Source organism: Protopterus annectens, chromosome 4.part0 (genome assembly GCF_019279795.1).
Source record: "Protopterus annectens isolate FY-2018-M chromosome 4.part0, PAN1.0, whole genome shotgun sequence".
NCBI lineage: Eukaryota > Metazoa > Chordata > Ceratodontiformes > Protopteridae > Protopterus > Protopterus annectens.
The window spans coordinates 837,403,731-837,423,768 of NC_056733.1; the positions used below are offsets into that span (position 1 = coordinate 837,403,731).

The 20,038-nt window shown below is 41.2% G+C and overlaps 1 protein-coding gene across 1 annotated transcript in view; it reads left to right on the top strand.

Annotated features, from left to right (window-relative positions):
* LOC122800351 (septin-5-like) overlaps positions 1 to 20,038 on the top strand; it is a 664,512-nt gene that overhangs the window by 610,391 nt on the left and 34,083 nt on the right. The window lies entirely within an intron of this gene.

Here is a 20,038-nt window from a genome sequence, read left to right on the forward strand (position 1 = left end):
AGTGACTTAAGTGGTTCTATCAAGTAATGTTTCACACTATTTAGGAGGCATCCTGGGGTATCGGGCCCATCTATATGTTGTTCATGGCCTTGGAGAGTGCATTTAGGACCTGTTCCCTAGTGATGGTTTGGAGGATTATGTTCAAAGGTGTTTCTTGAGTGATGATGGGGGAAGTGGGGGTTAAACTGGAGCTGAATTTGTCAGTCAGTACATTTGATGTAACTTGTGGCTCTATATAGGTGGCTACAGTCACAATTAGCTCTGCACATTGTTGCATACAGCCTTTAAGGTCATGAGCATAGCCGAAGAAAGCCATGTGGTTGTCCTGGGCCTGGGAGGCTATTTTTACCCCAGAATTGGCTTTGGTAGACCTAATTGTCTACCAGGCAGAGCAGAGATAATTGTGAACATAGTCATCTACACCAAGCCAGAAGCTGTTTGTTTAGACTGATGAAATGAGAGCATTTTTATCCCGCTGGGCATTGTATTTCCTGATATTCTGCTATGACTTTCTTACTTATGTTGTACAGCTTATTGATGTTTGAATCCCACCAGGGTGACATTTTTTTAAGCTATTTTCCAGGCTTATTTCTGGTAGGCTTGGCTGTCTCTGTGCATTGATTAACATGATTGTATAGAGTATCTGTGAACAATTTTACATGAGCAACTGTGTTGCTCAGGGTTTGGGAGACGAGGGGGGGCTTGACATTTTGCCAGTTTTTTTTTTATTTGTTCAGTTTGGTGACCAATGTAGAGCACCGATCCAAATGGATTTATTTGTCTGAACCCAGTCCAATATAAATGACACTAGACAAGTGAGTTACCAAGAAGTATTATGAATACAAACAAAATATTGTGCACTTATAGCATTAAATCAGTAACAGTAATAATAATAAAGTACACAGTGCAGAGGACAGTAGGAAAGGATGGTTCGAATAAGCACTCAGTAACAGTAATAATAATAAAGTAGACAGTATAGAGGACAGTAGGAAGGGATGGTTCGAATAAGCGCTCAGTAACAGTAATAATAATAAAGTACACAGTACAGAAGACAGTAGGAAGGTATGGTTCGAATAAGTGCTCAGTAACAGTAATAATAATAAAGTAGACAGTACAGAGGACAGTAGGAAGGGATGGTTCGAATAAGCGCTCAGTAACAGTAATAATAATAAAGTAGACAGTACAGAGGACAGTAGGAAGGGATGGTTCAAATAAGCGCTCAGTAACAGTAATAATAATAAAGTACACAGTACAGAGGACAGTAGGAAGGGATGGTTCGAATAAGCACTGAGTAACAGTAATAATAATAAAGTAGACAGTACAGAGGACAGTAGGAAGGGATGGTTCGAATAAGCACTGAGTAACAGTAATAATAATAAAGTAGACAGTATAGAGGACAGTAGGAAGGGATGGTTCGAATAAGCACTCAGTAACAGTAATAATAATAAAGTACACAGTACAGAGGACAGTAGGAAGGGATGGTTCGAATAAGTGCTCAGTAACAGTAATAATAATAAAGTAGACAGTACAGAGGACAGTAGGAAGGGATGGTTCGAATAAGCACTGAGTAACAGTAATAATAATAAAGTACACAGTACAGAGGACAGTAGGAAGGAATGGTTCGAATAAGCGCTCAGTAACAGTAATAATAATAAACTACACAGTACAGAGGACAGTAGGAAGGGATGGTTCGAATAAGCGCTCAGTAACAGTAATAATAATAAAGTAGACAATACAGAGGACAGTAGGAAGGGATGGTTTGAGTAAGGAAGGAAGGAAGAAGAGGAGAGTTAAATAGTGAAGGGACAGAGCACAAAGTGTAAAACACAGTAAAACATAAGGGCACATAGAAATGAACTACATACAATACATGTAATGTGGAAGAGATGTCATATATTAGACTCGGGAAATAATGGGAGAAAGATAAATGTGCCTGACAAGTGAAAGGAAGAGTGGGGATTATGAGATGTGTCAATGGCGGGGGGGGGTGTAGGTGATGTGTCAGTGGGGGGTTAGCTGATGTGTCGGAGGTGGGAATTATGTAAGGTGTCCAGAGGGAAAGCATTTGCAAATTGACTCAGACTTGAGACGATCTTTAATATGAGCAAGAAATTATGATTATGACTTGAGGTCTTTAAGATTATTAGGGAAGGATTGCCCATATTTGGGGCCTGGGATGGGGAAGGCATGGTTAGTGCAATACAGTCTGTTTCTGGGACATTAAAGAAGTGGATCAGAGTGGTAAAGGTTGTCACTTAATAATAGGAAGTTTGCCGTAGAATGCTTCCTAAATGCTACAGTGTTAGCTGGGGTCATGGGTTTTATTTCTGTTTCAACACAACTTTATTGTCCCATCTTACCAGAGAGGACATTACAGTATGTTATTGATGATCAGGTCCAGTATGTTTGCTTCCCTAGTGGGAATGTGGTCTATCTGGTCCAGGCTGTTGGTGTTTGCAAAGTCCTGGAATCTCTGGACCTGCTGGTTTGGGGTAGTTAAATTCACCCATGCATATGGTACTGGGTTGAATGGTAAGGGCCTCCAGTAAGTAGTTTACATTATGGGTTTTCTGAGTCATGGGGGAATCCTATAGCTAGTAACAATATGGTATGGGACTTTGCCTGTGGTCATTTGGATGTGGAAATTTTGAAACTCATCATCCTGTTTGACCATGTCCATGGAACGCATTATTGTGAACCTTAACAAGGACATCGTCATCCTCCAAATGCTTGACACTACACAGTTTGATTTTGCCAAAGGGAGATCATGCCTATTAAACTTGGTCAACTTCTTTGAAACAGTCACCAAAGCCATGGACGAGGGGAAGACGGTGCACACCGCCTTCCTTGACCTAGTCAAAGCCTTTGACATGATTCCTCACTCGGGCATAATGGGTAAACTCTCCCAGCTAGGCATCAACCCATATGTTACCAGATGGGTAGCTAACTGGCTCACTGTTAGAACCCACTCAGTAGGGGAAGCCACCTCTAGTAGTAGACCTGTCACGAGCGGTGTACCCCAAGGATCGGTCTTGGAGCCTCTACTGTTTGGGATATACTTTTCTGAGATGCAAACCACAACCAGTGGTCTATGGCTAACCAAGTTTGCAAATGACTGCAAGCTGGGCATTGTCTTAAATTCCCCTAGTGATTTGAACATCCTCTAAGAGGGCCCTACCCAAACTAATGACTGGTGCCAGAAGCATGGCCTCAAACTGAATGCCAAGAAATGCATCATTTTCCCCTTTGGGGAAAATGTCATCCCCACTAATTATGACATTCATAACAGAGTACTAAGCATGCAATCAGTCGTGAGAGAGTTGGGCACCCAGGCTGATAGCAACCTGACTTTTGAGCACCACATTGTCTCTGTTGTACAGAAGGCTTTCTATATGGCCCACCTCATTAATAAGGGTATTTCATCCAGGAACAAGGAGGTCATAAGATCCCTGTACTCCTCCCTTATCAGACCTATTATCGAGTACAATGCCTCCTTTGGCATGTACCTTGCCAAGCACATGCAGCAGTTGGAGAGACCACAGAGGTTCCTGACCAGGAAAATCCAGGGTCTCTAACACCTATCCTATACAGATAGGCTAAAAGCTGGCATAGAAGGCCATTTCAAACCCAGCCTTGATGGGGTTGCTGCATATCCATAAGACAAACTCCACACATGCAATCCACATGCAAGGCCTAAACCTGGTCTGTAACATTAATAGAACTTGTTGGCAGGATAGATTTGTGTCCCAAAGACTCCCCTGTTTGTGGAATAGACTCCCTCTCCATGTCAAGTAGAGTACCTCTCTAGCCCTCTTTAAGAAGAACCTGGACGACTGGATGAGAAACAGAAAATATACCCCTGGGATCCCACCTGTGTCCCTGCTGGACAGGGGAAACAGGTGCTGTCTTTGAGAGAACATGGGTGAAATTCTTGGCTAAGCTTATAAGGGCCTCTGGGACAATAGTCTAGTATCATTCTATGAACCTATGGACCAGCCTTGAGGTGACCTTACTACTGATGTAGATTGAGATAGCTCCACCTTTAGTCCCTGTATGCTCAGTAGCTGACCTGAATGTGTGGAAAGCATTGTATTAATAACTTGAATCAGAAAGAGTTCATGTGGTACTTCATGATATGAAATGAAATCAAACATAATGCTAGAAAAACCTTGCACTGATAGCTGGTGTCTAACTAGCACTGCTTCACAGGTATTTACATAGATGCATTAAAATCTTAATTATGCAGATATCTCAAAACAGAGTGACATCTACAAAACTACTTTGCAGCAAACTGAATATAACATCTTCACAAACAAAATGGACTCTCATAGCTGGGGTTAGCAGAACTTTATGTACACACAGCAGGTGCCATAGGTTTTGGATGTTATTTTAGGGCACAGTAAATGAGCACTACCTGGGCAATACATACATGAAATAGAGAAGGGGTGACAATATCAGAGATGGATTTTTTTGATGGTTATAGCCTTGGAACCTTAGCTGTACCAAATAAAGGACAAGATAGTCAAATTGAGGTCAGACAATGCAGGGTAGTCCACATGCTGAAAAATAAGATGGGGAACAGGAATAATAGGGAGGGTATTGGGCCATTTTACCCTGCAGTGCTTATGCTAAAGTGTAACCATAATACCTCATCATGTATGAGGTTCAGACAGCTCATTTTCTCATTCACTTTATTGTTTACAGTGGTCTAGAAGTCTGACACCAGAAGCACCACCAGTGCCAGCCAAGGTGTCATATCACTTATGGGATCTGTGGGTATACAAGCATGGCAGCTGATGGTTAACTCCATCAGTGTGAGAACAGAAGCTGTTTACAAAAAGGGAATACATAATTTCCTGGAGACTGCCATCCCTAAACTAGTGTTAGAAAGCAGTGGGGTGGGGGATCACTCAATATCCTTTCAAGTATGGAGTATTTTAAAGAGCAGGGCTAGGCTGATCCCTAAAACTTTGGAAAAGAGATAACCGATTAACCTCAGAATTTTGTAATCACTGTGGTAAGATCTCTCCTGAGAGTGCTAAAATGATTATAGGGTTTTGTTATTTAGCACTTATTTTTCTGACTGCTTTTTTTGTGGAACATTTCATTGGACAGAGCAAGTATAATGAAGCAAACCTCACAGCAAGCGGTTCTCCAGTTCGATTCTCAGCTGGGGTGCCTTATGTGCGGAGTCTGCATGTCCTCCCTGTGGTTGCGTGGGTTTTCTCCAGGTGCTCCGGTTTCCTCCCACATCCCAAAGACATGCTGTAGGTGGATAGGACACTCTAAATTGGCCCTAGAAGTGAGTGCGTGAGTGTGTGTGCCTTATGTGGAAGGTTTGGTGCCGGGCTGGTAACTTGACACTGTAGAACTCCATCGTCAATCATGAGCGGACAGGTGATCCGCTGTGGTGACCCCTAACCGGGAAGAGAAGAAGAAGAAGACTGATAACTGGATATGCCTAAGAATGGGCAGGGTCTAAGATAGCTCAAGAGTTAAAGGACCACTGAGTGTGGCTAAAGCCACCAGTGGGGTTTCATAGGGATATATAAAAAGACATTATGTATTCACCATAACGTTCCATTTGTGTTGTCCATTATCTTTATTCCTCAACCTGTGGGTGTGATTCCGATCCTTCGAACTGAGTCAGCTGCTACAGTAGCTCATGGGAACCAAAAACCTCTTGAGCTTATCCCTTACTCACAATGCACCTGTCTCAATTAACTCAGATCAGGTTTGCTGATATAAAGAGACAAAAAGGCTTTTTATGGAGACTATATCTGGAACTGCACTATATTAAAAAGGCAATAATCCATCAATCCTCCTTTCTTCCAGAAACCAAGGGAAGTGTGTTGGAGGGTGGGTGAGGAAGAATGAAAATGGACAACACAGATGGAATGTTATAGTGAGTACATAACTTCTTTATCTGATATTGTCAATTTTCATTCTATCCTGGACCTGAGGGACAGAATCCCCTGCTACTTATATAGCCTGGGTAGACTTAAGGAAGGATGATCCTGAGCACCACTGAGTTGAATGATGCTGTACCCCTGGAGACCAGATCTAATTTGTAATGAGTTACAATGGTATGAGGAGTAGCCTACGTTGCTGCTGCACAGATATCATCCATGGAAGCTTTAGACTGGAATGCAGCTGAGGTTGCTACAGACCTAGCTGAATGAGCTTGTAAGGGTTTTGTCAAAGGAAAGCGTGACTTAAATTAAACAAATGAGATACAATCAGTGAGCCATCTGGCTAACGTGACTTTATTTACAGGATTTCCCAATCTGGTATGCAAGAAAGAAACAAATAACTGGTCTGACTTCCTGAATTCTTTTCTTTTGTGAAGATAGAATCTCAATTGCTTGTGAACATCCAGCAAATGTAAACAATATTCACCTTTGTTAGAGAAGTTGGGGAAAACACCAGCAGGTTAATACATTGGTTAATATTGATCTCTGAAACCACCTTAGAAAGAGATGAGGGGTTGGTTCTGAATGAGACTCTACCTTTGTGAGAAAATAGGTATGGAAGTTTAGAGGATAAGGCTTGAATCTCTGAGGTCCTTCTAGCAGAAGTTACTGCCACTAAGAAAATAGTTTTCCAAGATAGGAACTTGAGCTTGCAATCATTAGCTTGTTCAAAGGGGGATTGCATGATTGCTTACAACACCAAATTGAGGTCCCAAGGAGGAGTAGGATATTTGTAGGGTAGATTTAAAAGAAGAGTACCCCTCAAAAAGGCTTTACAAAGTTTGTGAGAATCAATAGAGGAGTCTTGAAAACCAACACGAAAGTTGGCTATCGCTACTAACTGAACTCTGATCGTGGAAGCCGAAGCTCCTTCTTTGAAATGTAAGGCTAAAAAAGTGAAGAATATCATGAATTGGAGCTGAGAAGGGATCCGTGTTATTCTGGAGTGCCCAAAGTGCAAATCTCTTCCATTTACTGGAGTAAAGCTTTTGTGTAGATCATTTATGAGATGATAGCAGAATGTGTCAGATGGGAAGAGAGCATGGGTTGTCTGGCTACTGATGGAATTGGAGAAACCAAGCTGTCATCTTGAGATTCAGAATGTCCGGATGAATCATTCCTGTTGGATGGGACAGGAGAGCTGGACTTGGATCCAGTATCCAAGGCTATCGAATTAGGTGAGGCCAAAGAAAAGGGAACCAAATCTATTGAAGCCAGTGAGGTGCAATGAGGATAACTGTGCTCTTCAACATGATTGCTTTCTGAAGGAACTTGGAAATCAATGGAATTGGAGGAAAGGCATAAAGAAGACCGGAGAGCCAATTGTTTAGAAGAGCATCCCTTGGTAACTCCCCCTGTGGGGCGATTAGGGCAAAATAGCTTCTGCACTTGTTAAGGTGAGAGGCAAACATGTTGCACCAAGACTGACCACATTTTTAGAATATCTTTTTTGAGATTGTCTGTTTGAGGGACCACTCGTGAGGTAAAAGTATGCACCTGCTCAGTTTGTCTGCTATCACCTTGTACTTCCCTGGACAGTGCATTGCTATGAGAAAGTGGTTGGATGCGATTACCCACTGCACACTATGAGAGCTTTTCGACACAATGGGTAGGACCTGGTTCCTCCTTCTTTGTTGATATACCAAGCTGCGCACATGTTGTCCATTTGAATTGCAATTGTCCCTGAGGGGAGAGCATCTTTAAAGGCCTGCAATGCTAAAAGCACTGCTGTCATCTCTATGACATTGATATACAAATTGGCCTGTATTGGGGACCAAGTGCTTTGGACCATCCTCCCCAGACAATGCCCACCCAACCTAACTGGGAAGCATCCATGGTCACTGTGGCTTTGGGCTGATGGGGAATGCATGGATGACCCTATACAATTTGATCCGATTGAATCCACTATGTAAGATCTCTTTTGCAGATACTGTTGATTGCAATGTGTGTTGATATTGGCTGGTAAAGGATGGACCATTGTGTTGCAAGCAGCCATTGTAAAATTCCCATGTGAAATCTGGCCAAGGGAACAAGTGTTATAGATGCTGCCATGGATCCCAGAGCCTGAAGAACTAATTGTGCTGGCACCTTGTTGCTGTTGATTATCTTTATGACTTGAAAATTAATTGTCTCCAATCTTGATGGGGGAAGGGAGGCTATTGCAGTCTTTGTGTTTAAGGAAGCCCCTATAAAATCTAAAGTTTGTGTTGGTTCTAGATGAGCTTTTTCATAATTTATAGTTATGCCCTGGTACGAGCATGTTTGGAGAACTTTTTCTCTTGCTTCTAATGTGAGATGTCTGGTCGCAGCAGTGATGAGCCATTCATTCAAATATGGAAACACCCAGAATCCTTGCAATTTCAAGTGAGCTGCTACTACTGCCATGCACACCATGCACGTGAACACCCTGGGGGCTGTAGTGAGGCCAAAGGGCAGTTCTCTGAATTGATAATGACCGGCTCCCAGAGGGAAGCTTAAGAACCTTCTCGCTCACCTGTTCATCTGTTTGTGATAGTATGTAGTACGCATCCTGAAGCTCTACCAAGCACATTCAGTCATCTTGTCCCAAAAAGAGGAGAATGGACTGAACTATGACCATCTGGAATTTGGTTCACTGAACTGACTTGTTTAGATTGCTGAGATCCAAAAGTGGTCTCCAGTCCCCTGTCTTTTTTGGCACTAAAAAGAACCTTGAGTAAATTCTGGACCTTCTCTGGTCTGGTGGGACCTCTTGGATGACTCTTTGCTCTAGCATCTTTTGTATTTGTAGTGTTGCTTGTTCCCTTTCACTGGGTGGAAAATCTGGGATTGTTTTGCAAGTGGATGAAAAAAGGGCAAAGGGTATAATATAGCCTCTGGATGTTATGCTCTGCACCCATGCAACTTGTGTTATCTGCAGCCAGGCTGTCTGATGCAGGGGCCAATGACCCCTTACTGCCTCCAGAGGAAGACAATTGGACCTCCTTTCAGGAGCTCTGAAAGGGTTTAGGGAAGAAGGAATCTCTGTACCCTTGGTTTTGCAGGCTGCCTCTGCCACACGGGTGGCATCTTCCGTTATAGATCCCCCCTCTGCCCCGGGGGAATTACCACCACGTGTATCCTGAGAATACCCTTGGGACTTCTTGAACCACATCTTTTCACTACTGCATTGATTCTTAGAAAAGGGTCTTTGCAGAGTGGAAAAACACCCACAGCAGAAAGGGTTTTCCCATCCTTCTCTCACCTGGTCAGTTTGTCTCTAACTTTAGGGCCAAACAAGGGCATGTCGTCAAAGGGGCATTGATGAATGAAGACTTGAAGGGCTCCACAAAATCACATAAGCACATCCAAGCATGCCTCCTTATGGTAATGCCTAAACCCACTGCTAAACCCATTGACTGTATGTGAAATGAGCCTCATGGAAGAGTTAATAATGGATGTAACGTTGGTCAACTGAGAGGTAACTGACTCTCGAACCTTTTCAGAAATGGCTGTTGAGAGGATATCTGATCAGGGACTGTAAGGCAAAGGTTGATGACGCATAAACTCACTTCCCAAACTATCGTCTGAGACTCCTTGTTGGGAGGATGGATAGAGGAACTTTCTTCTTCTAGTTACTTTTTTGGTGCAGCCGCCATGACCATAGCATCCACAGGCAAACCCTTTGTCCAGAATGGCTTATCATCAGGGGCAGTGATAATTTTAACCAGTCTCCAGGGAATTGACTCAATGGCATCAGGGGCCTTCCATGCTCACGAGAGATCTCCTCAATGAGCTCATCAGTGGATGGAGTTACCCAGGAAGTAGATGGGCAGGTACCAAATGTCTGCAGGTAGACAAATTCCTCAGACAAAGGATTAATGGGCTTCCAATCACCTCTCTGCTTAAGGATATCTAGGATGTCTCCAAAGGAGACATCATCAGGAGGTGACTTTGGGGATCCTTCACCTTCCTTGAAATCCATATCTTCTGTGACAGATTCCTCTGGGGAATTGAAGTGCTTCCTGTTGTACTTTTTCTTCCTGGGGACATCCTCAGTGGGGTGGTCTGGGGAGATATCAGAAGAAGAGGAGCCAGCATGCTGGGAAGCCTGAGGTATTGGTACTTGCTGTTCCAGTGGAAGAAGTGGTTGAGATTCTGGTCGATGCTGTGACAAGGTAGATTGATCCAAGAGGGATGGAACTGACTGAGTGACTGAAGTAGACAAGGCTCTTTTCTTAGCCTCGAAAGCTGATACCCCAGGGAAGGAAGGGACCCTGGATTCAAGAGACTGGAACTCAGTACCGTAGTCCCTCCCTGCCTTGAGGAGATCCCCCAAGGCAGAAGCCCAAGCTGAGCTGATCCATGCCAAAGCTCCAAGGTGCAGAGAAGACTCTGAAAAAAATATTAGTTGACTCAAGCCCCTTGGAACTGACAGGACAGATACAGCTCTGAGAGGTCTCTGATTCCAAGTGAGTCAGAGAACTCTGAGCAACCACCTGGACTGAAGATGAGGATAACTTGGGACCTAATGCAGTCTGCACCGGACAGCTCAAAACTGATGTCTCTAAAGCTTCTGACAAGTTAGAGGAGGAGAAAGAAGAGGGAGAGTTGCATGCTGAAGTCCCTGTCCCGAAGGGGTAGGGAATGAGGTGGTCCCTGTCACACCTTGCGCCCAGAGGATCTTTCTTACCAACCCCACCTTGTCCTAAGTAAGACTTCGGGAAGAATGGGTGGACAGGACAAAAGGAGACTTAGGTCTTTGCAAAAAAGAGGAAGGGAGCCTGTCTGGAAAGGGGTCTATAGAAGGAGAATATTTAGTTCTTGGAATTGGAAGGAATTCCTGAGTCGGTATCGAAAGACTCTTATCATATCCCTTCAGAGTTGAAGATAAGGCCAGATCTGAAGTCTTGGGTGCAGTAGTCATCAGTTCTGATGAACATGTCAGAACCAAATATTTGGGCAGTTTTGCCTTTGGTTCTGAGGGAGCAGATGAACCAATGCTTTTGCTTTCTTTGAGCTTGGACCCGATGAGGAAACCTGAGTTGAAGAGCTTCACTTCTTCACTTTTTCTGAAACTTTAGAGGAAAAAGAAGCAGGACTAGAAATGCCAGATTCACTTATGGATTTTCCTTTAGATGAGGAGGTCATTCCAGATATGGCCTGTTGAAAAGAAGAGGGAAGTGGTCCTTTCAAGATCAATTTATTTTTTCAATCCACAAGCACCCACTGACTAAAGGAGTGACAAACTGAAGACGGAGGGGGCCCATGCAATACACGCAAAGAGAATGTGTGTCAGAATAAGGATTTTATGACCACACTTCTCACAGTGTTTGATGCCCATAGGGCCTTTTTACTTACCTGTCATTTTCACTTAAGAAGTACACACGTACATGCACACAAAGCATGCTCTCTCAAGAGCCTGCTAGAGGAAAGGTAAGAGAGAGATACGAAGTTGAAAGGTTTTTTTTTTTTTTTTGTATGTAACTATAGTTGGAGAAGAAAAAGAAATATCAGCAATGATATTCAAGAGCTACAGAGTGTAGAGGAAAGAAGAAATGGGAAAAATTATACTAATTAGAGTATCTAAGAATATTTTTCGTATTAGGAAAGGAAATGGATTAGGGATCTTTTTTTAAGAGAAAAAGTAAAGAAATTTAGATTTAATGAAGAAAACAAACACATCTGCTTGAGAGGATATGGCACCACATCTAACTCGCAAAGCGACAAATGAGATCTGAGGTAATTGAGATAGGTGCATTGTGGGTAAGGGATGAGCTAGAGAGGTTTTTGGATTCCACAAGCTATTGTAGTGGCCAAGACAGTTCCAAGGATTGGAACTGAACCCACAGGTTGAGGACAGAATGAAAATTGACAACATCAGATCATTAGTTATGTCAGTAACAGGCAGTAAGGGACTCTAAACAGGGTGTCTTTTTCTGTCATCAGCAAGGTGTTCCACTAACACTGTGTCACGTAAGAAAAGTGTTACACATGGCAGTAAAGAAGTTTGGCTTGAATGTTAAGAAATATACATCAAACCCTTTCAGGATAGGTGCAGCGTTGCATCCTCAATGTGCAGGAGTCTCCCGAAAGGCTGCCAGGAAGTTAGGCCAATGAAAGTCAAATGCCTATAGAGTTTACTTACAGAACAATGTGCTTTAATGAATTTCTCTTTATATTAAATCCTACATATGGTTACAGCACTGGTTGCAGGAAAATAATAATTTCAGTTTGGAAAAACAATTATAGAAAAATGTTAAATAGTTAGGGATATCAGGCATGAAATGGGAACAGGTTAAAAGGAGTTGCCATGCAACAACCAACTTGTGGCCCCCTGATGTTATCAAACCCTGCACCTTGTGCCTATAAGGTGAACAGCTTAACCACTATGCCAACCTTCCACCCCTTTTTCATTTTGGGGAAATGGTATAGGTCATGTGCTAATAAGTTATTATCTCTAATATGACAGGAAGCGGGATTCATATGGCACTGTCTCCTGTAAGTTCATTTATTTTTGATCAGAGATAATTCTGTGTTTAAGATGGCAGGGTGCAAAGTCCATTTAAGCAATTGAAAGGGTGAGACGTACAGCAAATAATTGTATTGGTAAGTTACTGACAGAAATGGAGGGCCTTTACATTCAGCACCCATGGATTAATGCCATTTGGCCACAAATGTTTCATTAAAATTGGGTATATCATTCAGATGACGGCATAAGGGCATTTTACTCAGATCTGAAAGTCAGGGTTGCCAAAGTTAAGACAATGTAGATCATAATGGAGGTAGTTGGTGGAAGTGGGGAGAATGAACTCCCCTCTTCTGTGGTAGAAGAAAGGACTGATAAGTTAGACCAAATGTTAAGTGGAGGTGTGAGGATATAGGACACAGCCAGCTGGTTCTCTGACAGAACTGATTGCCCCAGGGGATTTCTAGCGACTTTCCAGCTCAAGCCAACTTGCAGATTGTAAGGTGGCCTATAAATATGAAGTGACCTAGTCTGAAATGATTAAAGGCAGGATTTCAACTCTGCTGTCAGTTCTATGTTTGTTAGGATATGAAATACCCAAAATATGTCCCATTAAAAATCAAACATATGCAGAAATAACTGGCATCTTCATTAGCAGATGAACACATGGCTGTAACCATTTAATGCCACATTTATGGCACACATATTTCTTTGCCATATATAAGCAATGGTTTGAATGTTAATATACATGGTTTAGATAATGAATGATGAACTGATATGTTTTAACATGCAGTGATCATAGAAATAATGTCAGAGTTGCAGGTGAATTATGTGTTTGGAAAAAGGATGCACATAGTTGATGTGGCTAATGTTAAGTGATATAAAGAAGATCTATTCCCAGTCTCTGACAATAAAGGATGGCAAGCTCTTGGAGGCCAGCCTTACTTTGTCTGAGGAAGGGCAACACAAACCAGACAGTAAAAGTGCGGTGGGGTGGAGAGGGAGAAGACAAGGAATAGCTCTAGGATCAGGCAAGGGTGACTTCCTGAGATGGCCTTGTCTTTAGACTATACAAGGTGCTAACTGGTCAGCTTCAGCTTGGCAAGGCTGGACTCCACGATTGCTGTTTTCATAGGAAATCACTGTTTGTGCAGTTTCTAAGTGTGCACTAGCAGTGGTGCAGTTTCTAAGTGTGCACTAGCAGTGGTGAAGTTTCTAAGTGTACACCAGCACTGATGCAGTTTCTAAGTGTGCACCACCAGTGGTGCAGTTTCTAAGTGTGCACTAGCAGTGGTGTAGTTTCTAAGTGTGCACCAGTTTCTAAGTGTGCACTAGCACTGAGCAGGTGAACCAAGCAAGTTATCTTGAGGAATGTTTCTGAGATTAAGTAGGTTAAGAAAAACATTGGTACCATCTCTTCTGCATTTCTCCAACAAACATTTTGCACTTTGAACTGCACACTCAGGTAATCCATTGGACTGTAGATACTCAGGACTACTAGTAACATGGACAAAGTCTCAAGACTCATCAAATTTCTTAAATCTGCTGACTTGTAAACTGTGCACCATTGTTAGAAATTACTTTGTGTGGACTACCATGGACAGAAAAATGTCTCTTCAACTTAGTAATGACTGTGCTGGACAATAAGTTAGGAAGAAGGTTAATGTCAAGCCAATTTGAGTAAGAGTCTGCTAACACTAAGTCATGTTGACCATTCCATTCGAAAATATCAGTAGCAACCGTTGACCATGGTAATTCAGAAATTTGGTTTAGCCGAAGCGGTTCTTTTTGTTGGTGAGATTTAGAACTATTGCATAGTGAACATGCCAGAGTCTCCTTCTCTATATCTTTTGACAAAGAAGGCCAAAATACTATGCCACTTGCCCTTCTTTTGGTAGAATCAGTACCTGGGTGACCATGATGCAAACTTTTGATATATTCTTGTTGTAATGCTTTAGGAATTACCACTTTAGGATGTTCCATGATGATTCCATTCTTCCATCGTGAGTTTGTCTCGATGAGGAAAATACACCTGTATGTCAAGTGGTAGATTGGTTTGTTGTGCTGGCCATCCTTGACTGATTACAATTTTTCAGTGTCTGGAGAATTGAGTCTGAAGCTGTGTAATGTCTTAGTTCAAGATGTGACAATGAAACATTTTTGAATTCCCTGACTTTAAAGTCTGCTTTTTCATTTACATGTTGCTCTGTTGTTTGTCTGGGTGCTCTTGACAAAGCCTCAGCAAGGTATAGAAATTTGCCTTTTGTATAGACTAAATTGAAATTATACTTTTGCAATTTTAACATCATGCGTTGCAGGCGTGTAGGGTCTGTATGCATTGGCTTGTTCAGAATTGTCACTAATGGTTGGTGGCCAGTCTCTATTTGGATAGGTCTTCCCCAAATACAATCACTGAACTTCAAACATGCAAATGCTACTGCCAAGAGCTCTTTCTCTATTTGTACATAATTCATCTCTGTTTGAGTTAAAGGTCTAGATGCATAGGCAACTGGTATGCATTCCTGAATACATGCTGTACCAAGACCCTACTTTGAAGCATCACACAAAAGAGCTACAGGTTTGTGAACATCATAATATGTCAATGTGGGTGATCTGGCAATTTTCTGTTTCAGAATATCAAATGTTCTTTGATGTTGTTCTAACCAAGACCAGTTTTCATTTTTGTCGGTCAAGTCACATAAGGGTGCTGAAAGCTCACTCATGTCTAGGATGAGCTTTCCTAAATAGTTGACCATACCAAGAAAACGTTGTAAACATATGACATTTTCTGGAACTGGCATCTCAAGAACTGCTGCTTGCTTAGATGGATCTGGTCGTAAGCGAGAACTGGTAAACAAATGACCCACATAAGTAACTTCTTTCAGCTTGAATTTGCATTTCTGAGGATTCAGTTTAAGACTGACTTCACGTGCACAGTCTAGAATTTTCTTAAGGTTTCTGTCATGTTCTTCTTCACCATTGCTCCCTACAATAATGTCGTCTACTATGATAGCACATAGATAACCTGAAAAAATTTGTTCCATTGCATGTTGAAATACTTCACTGACAGAATTTATCCCAAATGGCATTCTCAAAAATCTGTACCTTCCAAATGGTGTACCGAAAGTGGTTAGCAATGAAGATTTGCAATCCAGTGAAATTTTCCAAAAGGAACTTTTTGCATCTAAGACAGAATAAAAGTGGTATTTGGCATAACAGCAACTACCTCTTCTACTTTGTGCATTGAATGATGAGGATGTTTAAGCACTTTGTTTAAATCTCTTGGATCAATACATATTTGAATATCATCTGAGCTTTTCTTATGAGATATGGCCATGGAGAATACCCATTCATTCGGTTCTTCCACTTGAGTAATGACACCTAAATTCACCATTTTGTCTAGTTTTGCTTTTACTTTACTCTGCATTACTACCAGAATCTACCTTGCTGGTCTGACAATTGGGCTTACTTCATGGTTTAACTTCATGGATTATGTGACTGGAAGTATGCCAAGCTCATCTTTCAAAATATCATCAGATTCACAAAAAAAATTCCGTGTACAACTTTTGTGGTTGTTCAGACTTATATGGTGAACCTCTTTAATAAATGAAATCAGTCCCATTATCAAACTGTCTGTGAGGTCTAACAGTGACTGCATGTGTCTTTTGACTATGTAAAACTGCAAGTCATAGCTGTTACCAGCAGAATGGCATGTGAGAACTACTGCACCATCAGTTTAAATTACTTCACCACCATAAGCAACTAGTTTTACACATTTTGCTGAATCAAGTTTCTCAACAGCTTGTACTCTATTAAAACAAAGAGTTAGAAGGTCACACTGAAAAACCAATCAGAAAAAATAAATGAAAACTCCAGCCAAGCTAGAACTTCCAATGAGTGACCTCCAAACCTCCTGTAACAGAGGCACATGGGATATATGCAAATGACTCCATGAACATCAGGTGTTTCAGCTATATGGTGATTCTGATTGCCCATGACTTTTACATTTGAAGTCGTTTTAATGGACAATTTCAGGCCAATAAAGCCAAACCCCACTAGCCATGGATATGCAAATTTCGGCCTTGTTATGACCTCATCAGCATAGCATAAGCAGAGTGTTTGACTAAGCATAGGAAACACAGGGTTGTTATACCCAGCTGAACAAGGCCGAAATATGCATATCCATGGCTAGTGGGGTTTGGCTTTATTGGCCTGAAATTGTCCATTAAAATGACTTCAAATGTAAAAGTCATGGGCAATCAGAATCGCCATATAGCTGAAACACCTGATGTTAATAGGGGTCATTTGCATATATCCCATGTGCCTCTGTTACAGGAGGTTTGGGAGGTCACTCATTGGAAGTTCTAGCTTGGCTGGTGTTTTCATTTAGTTTTTTCTGATTGGTTTTTCAGTGTGATCTTCTAACTCTTTGTTTTAATTTGTTATTTGGGATATTTTGCAGTCACCCTAATGATAATGGATATCAGCTAGGTATAACAACCCCGTGTTTCCTATGCTTAGTCAAACACTCTGCTTATGCTATACTGACTAAGTTCTAGTTTGGCTGGAGTTTTCATTTAGTTTTTTCTAACAGCTTGTACTCTGGCAAACATTTATGCTGATATAACATTGCACTTGGACCCTAGTGTCTACTTTAAGTTCTGCAGGTTTCCCATTAATTTGTACAGTACAAAATATTGCACTCTTTGCTGATAACTGATAGTCTACTGTATCAACAGTTTCATTGATCACCGAGATACCTTCAACATAAAAAGTTTGCTCGCAGCTCTCTAGCTGATCTACTTGCTTCTTTGGATGCTCTCTTTTTAATAAAAGATTGCAACACCTTAGACTTGCAAAGCCTTTTGAAATTATTCCACTTTTTATATTTGTGACATTGCTGCCCAGAAGCTAAGCACTTCTCTCATTTAGGTTCATGGCTGCCTTCACAATTACGGCAGTTGACAATAAGATTAGGTGCTGTGGCCCCATTCGGTTTGTGGTTAAAATTTTGTGCTGCCACGTTTGGTTTATAATTAACAATGGGGTTGCATGTGGCAGTTTTTGGTTTATATTTCTTTTTCATCTTAGCTTTCTGTTGTACAGTATCAACATTCACACTGGCAGATACTGCAAGCATGCTTTTCTCATTAGTAAGCATATTTGTGTGCTTTTCTGTTAGCTCATATATTTGACAAATCTTTATGGCTTTGCTTAACATTAAATCACTGTTTTGAAGCAAAATCTTTCTCACTACATCATTATTAACACTACACACAAGCCTGTCTTTTATCAAATCATCTTGTAAATCACCAAATCTGTATATTTTAGCTTTATTTCTCAAGTCAGTTATATAAGCTGTTATAGTTTCACCAGGCTTTTGATTTCTTGTGTAAAATATGTGCTTTTCCATTGCAATATTCGGTTGAGTGTTACACATTTCTCTAAATTTACATTTTAAGCACTCAGGGTCTTCCCATGTTTCAGTCTGTGTCACAATATATTGGTTTCCCCTCCCCTGCATACACAGCAGGTGCATACACAAATGAACATTCCCTCTCAATGGCTTCCAAGCCAGATAATAGAGGATTATAAATGCTTTTGTATGCGCATCTTTATCAGCAAATGCAGCCTGTATAAAAATACGTTATTCTTGCTCAAATACTCTCCAATTGTGTACAGTATTGTTAACAAACACCAGAGGTTCAGGTCTGCGAAATCCCTCTGCCATAACAAAATTCATTTAAATATAAGCATAGACCAGGTATTTGTAATTATGCTCAACTGCACAACAGTCTCTCTGAAAAGGCTTCACTTTAACACTGTGAACATTACAGAAAATTTGGATACTTTGAAAAGTTTTAGTTAATGTGAGAAAGTAGTACATTATGAAAAAAATTGGTCATTTTAGCCTTTTCATACATTTTAAAGACTTCAGAAATTGTTTAGAATATTTCTGTAATCACTTTGAATACTTTTATCATAATATTGCTATTTCATATATTTTGTTTATCTCTGTAATAATTTTGAATGTCTTGAATGCTTCGCCACATATTCGATGACTGAAAAATCATTTAAATTAGTTTAAGTACCTTCAAATAACTACTGAGCTGTTTGTGAGTTCACTCCTGTACATTTTTCCACTTTTAACTTCATGCCTCATGGCTTGTATGTTGCTTCAACTTTGGATCCCATTCTGACACCATGTTGCTTGCCTCATGTACTCAAAAGAGATGATGAAGTGTTGTATGGCTTCAAGATATTTATTGTACATAAACATATCAGGAACTGTAACTAGAACATGTAATAAGCTAACTGACTGACTCATTCCTTCAAACTCACGTGCATGTGCATCTCCATTCATGCCTGCATTCACTCTGACTCATCATCATCATCATCATCATCATCATCATTAGCCCTCTTTTTCCCATTTTTTTCTACATGGGGTCAGGGTATTATGTTAACTGTTGCCAGCTCTCTCGATTCAGTGCCACACTTCTGCCTTCTTCAACACTCATGTCTGACTGAAGTAGATCTTCTTTCACACAATCCATCCACCTCTTTGCTGAATGTCCTCACTTCCTCTTATCTTCTTCCTGTCTATCCCAAATCTTCCTCACCAGATTGTCTTCTGCTTTTCTGCATTCACTCTAACTGTACAAAATGGTACTGATCTTGCATGTGCTCACTCAGTACTTATAGACATGTGCTGTCTAGTTACAGTGGCTGTCTGGGTTCAATATGCACACTGATGTACGGATAGGTGTAAAGAGTCAGGGTTGGAAATGGCATTCCTTTATGTTGTAATGAAAAAGGTACAGGATCCTTTCATCACAAGAAATCTGGACAGCTTCCCTACTCAAATCTACCCCCCCCCCCCTTTGTAGAAGTAGGGGTGATGTAGTGAAGTGGCTATATGGACCAGAAACTGGCAAGGGATGGTGTTAGCAACAGGGATGCTTAGCCATTTTCCATTATGGAAACAGAGAACACTCTGTTTCTTGTTAGCTCTGTCACCCTCTGGGTCACAGGTTGGATACCAGACTTCACTCAAGCTCTCTGGATTACCTTTGTTTTCATTTTCCATTACAGGTCACACTAGAGTCTGAGAAGTAATTTTCTGAGTTTTTTTCCCCACACTGATTTTTTTTCATGTTTTCACCTTTTCTAAACAGGTAGAATTAGTTAGTCTTACATGTCAGATTTAAGTCGTAGTAATGCAGGTCTGTGTTACTTATTTTATTAGAATCACAGGAGGTTACTAGGCTAATGGCCCTAGGGCCCTTACAAGCCTAGCCAAGTTCTACCCTTATTTCCACGATCAGCACCTATTGCTCCTGTCCAAGAGGGACACAGGTGGAACCCCGGGGGTGAACTTATGATTACCCATCCAATCGTCCAGATTTTGTTTGAAGAGCACCAATGAGGTGCTCTGTTCGACATGAGTCAGGTGGGAGTCTATTCCAAAGGTGTGGTAATCTCTGGGAGACAAATCTGTCCCTCCAGCAGGTTTTATTAATGTCACATAACAGGTTAAAGACTTTAGAGCAAGTAACCCATGTAGCATTTGACTTACGGTTATGCAGCATTTCCAATAAAGCAGGGTCAGAGATTGCCTTATATACAAGGCAGAGAGCAC